General features: G+C 41.9%; 4 pseudogenes across 1 annotated transcript in view; 3 read left to right on the plus strand and 1 right to left on the minus strand.

Moving 5' to 3' along the window:
• LOC149973044 (NLR family CARD domain-containing protein 3-like) overlaps positions 1 to 12,681 on the minus strand; it is a 572,339-nt pseudogene that overhangs the window by 70,736 nt on the left and 488,922 nt on the right. The gene's annotated exons all lie outside the window — the stretch shown is intronic.
• Positions 575 to 2,971, plus strand: LOC149973046 (NLR family CARD domain-containing protein 3-like; annotated as a pseudogene).
• On the plus strand, positions 5,604 to 11,872 carry LOC149973047 (NLR family CARD domain-containing protein 3-like; annotated as a pseudogene).
• Positions 11,931 to 12,681, plus strand: part of LOC149973048 (stonustoxin subunit beta pseudogene) — a 1,012-nt pseudogene continuing 261 nt past the window's right edge.

Here is a 12,681-nt window from a genome sequence, read left to right on the forward strand (position 1 = left end):
AGACCACTAGGAGGTGTCCACATGGTCTGATAAACACTCCTAACAACCAGACCACTAGGAGGTGTCCACATGGTCTGAATAACACTCCTAACAACCCCACCACTAGGAGGTGTCCACATGGTCTGATAAACACTCCTAACAACCCCACCACTGTCATTTCTTCTCTCCCATTTTCCCATTTATTTTTGTTGTTTTCATAGTCCATAGGCTAATCCTTTTGTCCATTTTCATAGTCCTAAAACAATATTAAACAAACACAATATTCCCTCCGTGTGTGTGTGTGTGTGTGTGTGTGTGTGTGTGTGTGTGTGTGTGTGTGCGTGTGTGAGTGTTCTCCTTGATGTTTTGTCCACAGAAACCAACAGGAGAGATCAGAGTCAGAGATTCTCAGTGGTCAGTCTTCCCAGAGTCATCAAACAGACCTGGCCTCCATATTCAGTGTATCCTGTTATGTACATTTGTTTTTGTTTACCTCAAGTAAAGTTGATCTGTCAGTCATTCATTAATGTGTTGAAGAAAGAGAAAGCATTTAGTCTCTTGCTTAACTTATTTACTTGATTTTTTTCAGTTGCTTGAAGAGAAAATTATGGCATTTGTGAAGAACGAGCTGAAGATGTTCAAGAGGATTCTTAGTCTAGAACTCCCAGAAGGCTTTGAGAGTCAGAAGCAGGATAAGGAAGTGGTGGATGCTGAAGATGAGAAGCTGGATAGCAGTGCCAGAGAGGGGACTCTGAAGATCACACTGCACATCCTGAGGAAAATGAACCAGAAGGAGCTTGCTGACACACTGGAGAAATGTAAGATCTGTCTGCCTCATGTTGAATGCTGTTTTATAACATTTAAAAGATGAAGCTAAAGTACAGCTAAAGTAGCTGTGTAACTCAATGATATTTTGGCAGCCTTAACACAACACCTAGTGACTTCATCAAGTAGCAGCAGGGACGTGTTGTGTTGTTTAATTTAGAGAGAGAGAACATTAATAATACCATCAATAATACCAATAATAATATAATCATTCACACCAGTCTGTAATGCATTATGAAAACATTTACACATTTATACAGTCAGTTAAGATAATAAATTATTATAATGTACAACTTTATAACAGTCCTACAATACTGTAGGCATTAAAACAGACGTAATATTAATATCCTCTGTGTTATTTCTAGATTCAGATGAGCTTGCTGTGATTTGCCAACGTGAAATCAAATCTAATCTAAAGAAGAAGTTTCAATGTGTATTTGAGGGGATCGCTAAACAAGGAAACCCAACACTTCTCAATAAGATCTACACAGAGCTCTACATCACAGAGGGTGGAACAGGAGAGGTCAATAATGAACATGAGCTGAGACAGATTGAGACAACAACCAGGAAACAAGCAAGACCAGAGACTCCAATCAAATGTAATGACATCTTCAAACCCTTAACTGGACAAGACAAACGTATCAGAACTGTGCTGACAAAGGGAGTCGCTGGCATTGGAAAAACAGTTTCTGTGCAGAAGTTCATTCTGGACTGGGCTGAAGGAAAAGCAAATCAGGAAGTCCAATTTGTATTTTCATTCCCTTTTCAGGAGCTGAATTTGATGAAAGGGGACCAACACACTTTGATTGAACTTCTCAATCACTTCTCAATGGAAACCAAACAATCAATAATCTCCAACTACAACAAGTACAACGTTCTGTTCATCTTTGATGGTCTGGATGAGTGCCAACTGCCCCTAGACTTCCAGAAGAACAAGATCTGTTGTGACGTCACAGAGTCAACCTCAGTGGATGTTCTGCTGACAAATCTCATCAAGGGAAATCTGCTTCCTTCTGCTGTCATCTGGATAACTACCCGACCTGCTGCAGCCAATAAGATCCCTTCAGGGTGTGTTGACCAGGTGACAGAGGTACGAGGGTTCAATGACCCACAGAAGGAGGAGTACTTCAGGAAGAGATTCAGTGATCAGGACCTGGCCAGCAGAATCATCTCACACATAAAGACATCAAGGAGCCTCCACATCATGTGCCATATTCCAGTCTTCTGTTGGATTTCTGCAACAGTCCTTGAACACATGCTGAAACAGAAGAGAGAAGAGATGCCCAAGACTCTGACTGAGATGTCCACACACCTTGTGATGTTTTATACCAAACAGAAGAATGAAAAGTATCTTGGGAAAGAAGAGACAGGTCCACACTGGAAAAAAGAGAGCATTCTGTCACTGGGAAAACTGGCTTTTCAACAGCTTGTGAAGGGCAATCTGATTTTCTATGAAGAAGACCTAAAAGAGGCTGGCATTGATGTCAAGGAAGCCTCGGTGTACTCAGGATTGTGCACACAGCTCTTTAAAGAGGAACGTGGGCTGTACCACGACAAGGTGTACTGCTTTGTTCATCTGAGCATTCAGGAGTTTCTGGCTGCTGTATATGTGTTCCTCTCATTCATCAACAACAATGAGAATCGAATGGACAAACTGAAAACAACGTCCTGGAACTTTTCTGTGAGGATCAAACAAAGGCGTAAAGTTACTGTCTACAAGAGTGCTGTGGATAAAGCCTTACAAAGTGAGACGGGAAACCTGGACCTTTTCCTCCGCTTCCTTCTGGGCCTCTCACTGGAGTCCAATCAGAAACACTTACGAGGTCTACTGACAAAGACAATAAGCAGCTCACAGAGCCACGAAGAAACAGTGAAGTACATCAAGAAGAAGATCAGGGAGAATCCCTCTCCAGAGAGGTACATCAATCTGTTCCACTGTCTGAATGAACTGAATGACCAGTCTCTAGTGGAGGAGATCCAAAGCTTCCTGAGATCAGGAAGTCTCTCAAAACCCAACCTGTCACCTGCACAGTGGTGAGCTCTGGTCTTTGTGTTGCTGACTTCAGAAAAGGAGCTGGATGTGTTTGACCTGAAGAAATACTCCAGATCAGAGGAAGGTCTTCTGAGGCTGCTGCCAGTGGTCAAAGCCTCCAGAGCTGTTCTGTGAGTAAATAAAATGACATTTAGAACTAATCATCAGGAAGAAATATTCAGTTTAGAGAAAAATATGTATTATAATATGTGTATAATATTATACTGAATAACATATTGAATAAATGCATTGATTTTCACATTAGTATAACAATATGACCACACAATTCTAGGAGATGGAAAATGAATCTATATGTTGTTTTGGATAATTAACCAAATGCATCTGCCATTGTCCTTCTACACTACTCATTAAATTAACAGTGTGTTTGTGAAGTCATGATGATCTCTTTGTCAGGCTGTCAGGCTGTGGAGTCACAGAGGAAGGCTGTGCTTCTCTGGTCTCAGCTCTGAGGTCAAACCCCTCACACCTGAGAGAGCTGGATCTGAGTAACAATGACCTGAAGGATTCAGGAGTGAAGCTGCTCTCTGCTGGACTGGGGAATCCCCACTGTAAACTGGAGACTCTGAGGTCAGTATTCCTGTAGTTGGTCAACAAGTGATAACTGTTCACCAGATCCACGTGTTTACCAGACACACATAGTCCACGCCATATGTGTTTGGACAGTGAGGCTTACAGTTTTAAATTTGGTGCTCTGCTCCACCATTTAGGATTTGAGATGTTTCATATTAGGAGACATTACATAATGTCACCTTTTATTTGTGGTTGATGGTGAGAGGTTAACATGTTTTGTTGTAGCCTCTGTTATTGGTAATGGTGAGAGGTTAGCATGTTTTGTTGTAGCCTCTGATATTGGTAATGGTGAGAGGTTAGCATGTTTTGTTGTAGTCTCTGTTATTGGTAATGGTGAGAGGTTAGCATGTTTTGTTGTAGCCTCTGTTATTGGTAATGGTGAGAGGTTAGCATGTTTTGTTGTAGCCTCTGATATTGGTAATGGTGAGAGGTTAGCATGTTTTGTTGTAGTCTCTGTTATTGGTAATGGTGAGAGGTTAGCATGTTTTGTTGTAGTCTCTGTAACTCTCTCACTCATTATTTTTAATTATTCATTCATGATCTTTCTCAATCATGGCAGTCACGGGCCTGATGTGGTCATTGATTTCAAATAATATGGGACCAAATACTAAACTTTTGACAACTTTAATACACTATAACTAATTGGTCAGAATAGTTATGACTTCTTCAAATGGGGGACCTAGATACATAAAGTGCTTTTATTTTTCTAAATGGTGAAACAGATATGTATTAAAATACCCTCAAATAAAAGGTAACATTATATACTGTCACCTCATATGAAACATTTGATCTGAAATCCAAAATGTTGGAGTATAGAGACACATTTAAAATGTTACCTTCACTGTCAAAATAGATATGGTGTGGACTGTATACTCAATACAATCTAAATCTGATACCTCACTGTCTAAATATATATGGTGTGGACTGTATACTCAATACAATCTAAATCTGATACCTCACTGTCTAAATAGATATGGTGTGGACTGTATACTCAATACAATCTAAATCTGATACCTCACTGTCTAAATAGATATGGTGTGGACTGTATACTCAATACAATCTAAATCTGATACCTCACTGTCTGTCTTCTGACTGATGCTGCTTTTTAAACTGGTCTGGTCAGTCTACTATAACATTTGTACTATACATGTTTCTATCTGCAGACAATACTTTAATTATTTGTCATTTTTTATGATGATACACTATTTTAGGAATAGATATGGCAGGTTTCAGGACACTGATATATCTGACATTGTTGAAAAAATATACTGCCACTATTTTCACCACCAAAGAATATCAGTGTGATTTTAATATGATTTGACTCTTTGCAGGCTGTCAGGCTGTCTGGTCACAGAGGAAGGCTGTGCTTCTCTGGTCTCAGCTCTGAGGTCAAACCCCTCACACCTGAGAGAGCTGGACCTGAGCTACAATCACCCAGGATACTCAGGAGTCAGACTGCTCTCCGCTGGACTGGAGGATCCACACTGCAGACTGGAGAAACTCAAGTATGTAGAGGGTTTATGTCAATGTTCATATCAGACATGTTTGACTTATCAGGCTAGTTAAGACAAACATTCTGACCACCACTTGGACAAAGTTAAATGCTGACTGTTTGTGTGTGTGTGTGTGTGTGTGTGTGTGTGTGTGTGTGTGTGTGTGTGTGTGTGTGTGTGTGTGTGTGTTCAGGTGTTTCCCTCAATGACTGTCTGTTCTTCTGCTTACCGCTACAGTATGGAACATGGTGGAGAGTACACAATGAAACCTGGACTTAGAAAATGTGAGTGTTGACTGCTGTGAAGAATATGACTAAGAATAAATCTTAATTCAAGTTAAGTCAAAGTCAAAGACCACCATCATTATTTACTTGGTCATATTAAATATCAGCTGTTCTATTTCTACAGAAGCAGAAATCAGGGACACCAACGTTTACAACGAGTTGCTTTGTGTGTGTGTGTGTGTGTGTGTGTGTGTGTGTGTGTGTGTGTGTGTGTGTGTGTTTGTGTGTGTGTTATTAATGGGAATAGGTGTGTTTTATATTACCATACAGTATAACATATGATCATTCAACAAGTCTCAAGTTACCTTAACTTCTCCTTTTGATACCTAGAAACATCTACATTAAATGAATTAGTGAAAAGTGAGTTAACATTCTAATGTGAATGATGATGATTTCTAATATTGTGTCTGGTTTCATCCATCAGATGTCTGTGATCTCACACTGGACCTAAACACAGTAAACAGATTCCTCTCTCTGTCTGAGGAGAACAGAAAGGTGACACGTAGGAGAGAGGAGCAACCGTATCCTGATCACCCAGAGAGATTTAAGAACTGTGGACAGGTGCTGTGTAGAGAGGGTCTGACTGGGCGCTGTTACTGGGAGGTAGAGTGGAGTGGAGAGGCTGTTATAGGAGTGGCATATAAAGGAATCAACAGGAGAGGAAGGCTTAAGGACTGTTGGCTTGGATACAATGACAAGTCTTGGAGTCTGCGCTGCTCTGTCAACCGTTACTCTGCCTGTCACAATAATAATCCCACTACTATAGACGTCCGCCCCTCCAGCTTCCACAGAGTAGGAGTGTATCTGGACTGGCCAGCCGGCACTCTGTCCTTCTATAGAGCCTCCTCTGACACACTGACCCACCTGATCACATTCACCTCCACATTCACTGAGCCCCTCTATCCAGGGTTTGGGGTTGATTATGTTTGGGGTGACTCAGTCTCCCTCTGTCAGTGATACACACACACACACACACACACACACACACAGACTCAGACACACACACACACACAGACTCAGACACACACACGACACACACACACACACACACACACACACACACAGACTCAGACACACACACACACACACACACACACACACACACACACACACACACACACACACACAGACACACACTGGACACACTGGACACAGACACACACACACACACACACACACACACACACACACACACACACACACACACACACACACACACACACACAGACACACACTGGACACACTGGACACAGACACACACACACTGAACACACACACACACACTAGACACACACACACACACACACTAGACACACACACACACACTGAACACACACACACACACACACACTGGGCACACACACACTGAACACACACACTGGACTCACAAACACACAGACACACACACTGGACAAACACACTGGACAAACACACACACACACTGGACAAACACACACACACACACTGGACACACACACTGGACTCACAAACACACACACACACAATAGACACACACACACACACACACTAGACACACACACACACACACACACACACACACACACACACTGAACACACACACACACACACACACTGAACACACACACTGGACTCACAAACACACACACATACACACTGGACAAACACACTGGAGAAACACACACACACACACACTGGACAAACACACACTGAACACACACACACACACACTAGACACACACACACACACACACACTGAACACACACACACACTGGACACACACACTGGACTCACAAACACACACACACACACAATAGACACACACACACACACACACACACACACACACACACACACACACACACACACACACACACACACACACACACACACACACACACACACACACACACTGAACACACACACACACACACTGAACACACACACTGGACTCACAAACACACACACACACACACTGGACAAACACACTGGACAAACACACACACACACTGGACAAACACACACACACACACTGGACACACACACTGGACTCACAAACACACACACACACAATAGACACACACACACACACACACTAGACACACACACACACACACACACACACACTGAACACACACACACACACACACACTGAACACACACACTGGACTCACAAACACACACACATACACACTGGACAAACACACTGGAGAAACACACACACACACACACTGGACAAACACACACTGAACACACACACACACACACACTAGACACACACACACACACACACTGAACACACACACACACACACACACTGGACACACACACTGGACTCACAAACACACACACACACACAATAGACACACACACACACACACACACACACACACACTAGACACACACACACACACACACACACACACACACACACACACACTGAACACACACACACACACACTGAACACACACACTGGACTCACAAACACACACACATACACACTGGACAAACACACTGGAGAAACACACACACACACACACTGGACAAACACACACTACACACACACTGGACACACACACACAAACACTGAACACACACACTGGACTCACAAACACACACACAAACACACACACACACACTGAACACACAGACACACTAGACACACACACATACACTGGACACACAGACACTGGACACACACACACACACACACACACACTGAACACACACACACACACACACACACACACACACACACACACATACACACACACACACACACACACACACACACTGGACTATTAATATCCTTAATATCCGATTAATATCCTCTGTGTTATTTCTAGATTCAGATGAGCTTGCTGTGATTTGCCAACGTGAAATCAAATCTAATCTAAAGAAGAAGTTTCAATGTGTATTTGAGGGGATCGCTAAACAAGGAAACCCAACACTTCTCAATAAGATCTACACAGAGCTCTACATCACAGAGGGTGGAACAGGAGAGGTCAATAATGAACATGAGCTGAGACAGATTGAGACAACAACCAGGAAACAAGCAAGACCAGAGACTCCAATCAAATGTAATGACATCTTCAAACCCTTAACTGGACAAGACAAACGTATCAGAACTGTGCTGACAAAGGGAGTCGCTGGCATTGGAAAAACAGTTTCTGTGCAGAAGTTCATTCTGGACTGGGCTGAAGGAAAAGCAAATCAGGAAGTCCAATTTGTATTTTCATTCCCTTTTCAGGAGCTGAATTTGATGAAAGGGGACCAACACACTTTGATTGAACTTCTCAATCACTTCTCAATGGAAACCAAACAATCAATAATCTCCAACTACAACAAGTACAACGTTCTGTTCATCTTTGATGGTCTGGATGAGTGCCAACTGCCCCTAGACTTCCAGAAGAACAAGATCTGTTGTGACGTCACAGAGTCAACCTCAGTGGATGTTCTGCTGACAAATCTCATCAAGGGAAATCTGCTTCCTTCTGCTGTCATCTGGATAACTACCCGACCTGCTGCAGCCAATAAGATCCCTTCAGGGTGTGTTGACCAGGTGACAGAGGTACGAGGGTTCAATGACCCACAGAAGGAGGAGTACTTCAGGAAGAGATTCAGTGATCAGGACCTGGCCAGCAGAATCATCTCACACATAAAGACATCAAGGAGCCTCCACATCATGTGCCATATTCCAGTCTTCTGTTGGATTTCTGCAACAGTCCTTGAACACATGCTGAAACAGAAGAGAGAAGAGATGCCCAAGACTCTGACTGAGATGTCCACACACCTTGTGATGTTTTATACCAAACAGAAGAATGAAAAGTATCTTGGGAAAGAAGAGACAGGTCCACACTGGAAAAAAGAGAGCATTCTGTCACTGGGAAAACTGGCTTTTCAACAGCTTGTGAAGGGCAATCTGATTTTCTATGAAGAAGACCTAAAAGAGGCTGGCATTGATGTCAAGGAAGCCTCGGTGTACTCAGGATTGTGCACACAGCTCTTTAAAGAGGAACGTGGGCTGTACCACGACAAGGTGTACTGCTTTGTTCATCTGAGCATTCAGGAGTTTCTGGCTGCTGTATATGTGTTCCTCTCATTCATCAACAACAATGAGAATCGAATGGACAAACTGAAAACAACGTCCTGGAACTTTTCTGTGAGGATCAAACAAAGGCGTAAAGTTACTGTCTACAAGAGTGCTGTGGATAAAGCCTTACAAAGTGAGACGGGAAACCTGGACCTTTTCCTCCGCTTCCTTCTGGGCCTCTCACTGGAGTCCAATCAGAAACACTTACGAGGTCTACTGACAAAGACAATAAGCAGCTCACAGAGCCACGAAGAAACAGTGAAGTACATCAAGAAGAAGATCAGGGAGAATCCCTCTCCAGAGAGGTACATCAATCTGTTCCACTGTCTGAATGAACTGAATGACCAGTCTCTAGTGGAGGAGATCCAAAGCTTCCTGAGATCAGGAAGTCTCTCAAAACCCAACCTGTCACCTGCACAGTGGTGAGCTCTGGTCTTTGTGTTGCTGACTTCAGAAAAGGAGCTGGATGTGTTTGACCTGAAGAAATACTCCAGATCAGAGGAAGGTCTTCTGAGGCTGCTGCCAGTGGTCAAAGCCTCCAGAGCTGTTCTGTGAGTAAATAAAATGACATTTAGAACTAATCATCAGGAAAAAATATTCAGTTTAGAGAAAAATATGTATTATAATATGTGTATAATATTATACTGAATAACATATTGAATAAATGCATTGATTTTCACATTAGTATAACAATATGACCACACAATTCTAGGAGATGGAAAATGAATCTATATGTTGTTTTGGATAATTAACCAAATGCATCTGCCATTGTCCTTCTACACTACTCATTAAATTAACAGTGTGTTTGTGAAGTCATGATGATCTCTTTGTCAGGCTGTCAGGCTGTGGAGTCACAGAGGAAGGCTGTGCTTCTCTGGTCTCAGCTCTGAGGTCAAACCCCTCACACCTGAGAGAGCTGGATCTGAGTAACAATGACCTGAAGGATTCAGGAGTGAAGCTGCTCTCTGCTGGACTGGGGAATCCCCACTGTAAACTGGAGACTCTGAGGTCAGTATTCCTGTAGTTGGTCAACAAGTGATAACTGTTCACCAGATCCACGTGTTTACCAGACACACATAGTCCACGCCATATGTGTTTGGACAGTGAGGCTTACAGTTTTAAATGTGGTGCTCTGCTCCACCATTTAGGATTTGAGATGTTTCATATTAGGAGACATTACATAATGTCACCTTTTATTTGTGGTTGATGGTGAGAGGTTAACATGTTTTGTTGTAGCCTCTGTTATTGGTAATGGTGAGAGGTTAGCATGTTTTGTTGTAGCCTCTGATATTGGTAATGGTGAGAGGTTAGCATGTTTTGTTGTAGCCTCTGTTATTGGTAATGGTGAGAGGTTAGCATGTTTTGTTGTAGCCTCTGATATTGGTAATGGTGAGAGGTTAGCATGTTTTGTTGTAGTCTCTGTTATTGGTAATGGTGAGAGGTTAGCATGTTTTGTTGTAGTCTCTGTAACTCTCTCACTCATTATTTTTAATTATTCATTCATGATCTTTCTCAATCATGGCAGTCACGGGCCTGATGTGGTCATTGAGTTCAAATAATATGGGACCAAATACTAAACTTTTGACAACTTTAATACACTATAACTAATTGGTCAGAATAGTTATGACTTCTTCAAATGGGGGACCTAGATACATAAAGTGCTTTTATTTTTCTAAATGGTGAAACAGATATGTATTAAAATACCCTCAAATAAAAGGTAACATTATATACTGTCACCTCATATGAAACATTTGATCTGAAATCCAAAATGTTGGAGTATAGAGACACATTTAAAATGTTACCTTCACTGTCAAAATAGATATGGTGTGGACTGTATACTCAATACAATCTAAATCTGATACCTCACTGTCTAAATAGATATGGTGTGGACTGTATACTCAATACAATCTAAATCTGATACCTCACTGTCTAAATAGATATGGTGTGGACTGTATACTCAATACAATCTAAATCTGATACCTCACTGTCTAAATAGATATGGTGTGGACTGTATACTCAATACAATCTAAATCTGATACCTCACTGTCTGTCTTCTGACTGATGCTGCTTTTTAAACTGGTCTGGTCAGTCTACTATAATATTTGTACTATACATGTTTCTATCTGCAGGCAATACTTTAATTATTTGTCATTTTTTATGATGATACACTATTTTAGGAATAGATATGGCAGGTTTCAGGACACTGATATATCTGACATTGTTGAAAAAATATACTGCCACTATTTTCACCACCAAAGAATATCAGTGTGATTTTAATATGATTTGACTCTTTGCAGGCTGTCAGGCTGTCTGGTCACAGAGGAAGGCTGTGCTTCTCTGGTCTCAGCTCTGAGGTCAAACCCCTCACACCTGAGAGAGCTGGACCTGAGCTACAATCACCCAGGATACTCAGGAGTCAGACTGCTCTCCGCTGGACTGGAGGATCCACACTGCAGACTGGAGAAACTCAAGTATGTAGAGGGTTTATGTCAATGTTCATATCAGACATGTTTGACTTATCAGGCTAGTTAAGACAAACATTCTGACCACCACTTGGACAAAGTTAAATGCTGTGTGTGTGTGTGTGTGTGTGTTCAGGTGTTTCCCTCAATGACTGTCTGTTCTTCTGCTTACCGCTACAGTGTGGAACATGGTGGAGAGTACACAATGAAACCTGGACTTAGAACATGTGAGTGTTGACTGCTGTGAAGAATATGACTAAGAATAAATCTTAATTCAAGTTAAGTCAAAGTCAAAGACCACCATCATTATTTACTTGGTCATATTAAATATCAGCTGTTCTATTTCTACAGAAGCAGAAATCAGGGACACCAACGTTTACAACGAGTTGCTTTGTGTGTGTGTGTGTGTGTGTGTGTGTGTGTGTGTGTGTGTGTGTGTGTGTGTGTGTGTGTGTGTGTGTGTGTGTGTGTGTGTGTTATTAATGGGAATAGGTGTGTTTTATATTACCATACAGTATAACATATGATCATTCAACAAGTCTCAAGTTACCTTAACTTCTCCTTTTGATACCTAGAAACATCTACATTAAATGAATTAGTGAAAAGTGAGTTAACATTCTAATGTGAATGATGATGATTTCTAATATTGTGTCTGGTTTCATCCATCAGATGTCTGTGATCTCACACTGGACCTAAACACAGTAAACAGATTCCTCTCTCTGTCTGAGGAGAACAGAAAGGTGACACGTAGGAGAGAGGAGCAACCGTATCCTGATCACCCAGAGAGATTTAAGAACTATGGACAGGTGCTGTGTAGAGAGGGTCTGACTGGGCGCTGTTACTGGGAGGTAGAGTGGAGTGGAGAGGCTGTTATAGGAGTGGCATATAAAGGAATCAACAGGAGAGGAAGGCTTAAGGACTGTTGGCTTGGATACAATGAC

The sequence above is a fragment of the Oncorhynchus mykiss genome, chromosome 21 (genome assembly GCF_057628025.1).
Source record: "Oncorhynchus mykiss isolate SJ-2025 chromosome 21, ASM5762802v1, whole genome shotgun sequence".
Classification (NCBI taxonomy): domain Eukaryota; kingdom Metazoa; phylum Chordata; class Actinopteri; order Salmoniformes; family Salmonidae; genus Oncorhynchus; species Oncorhynchus mykiss.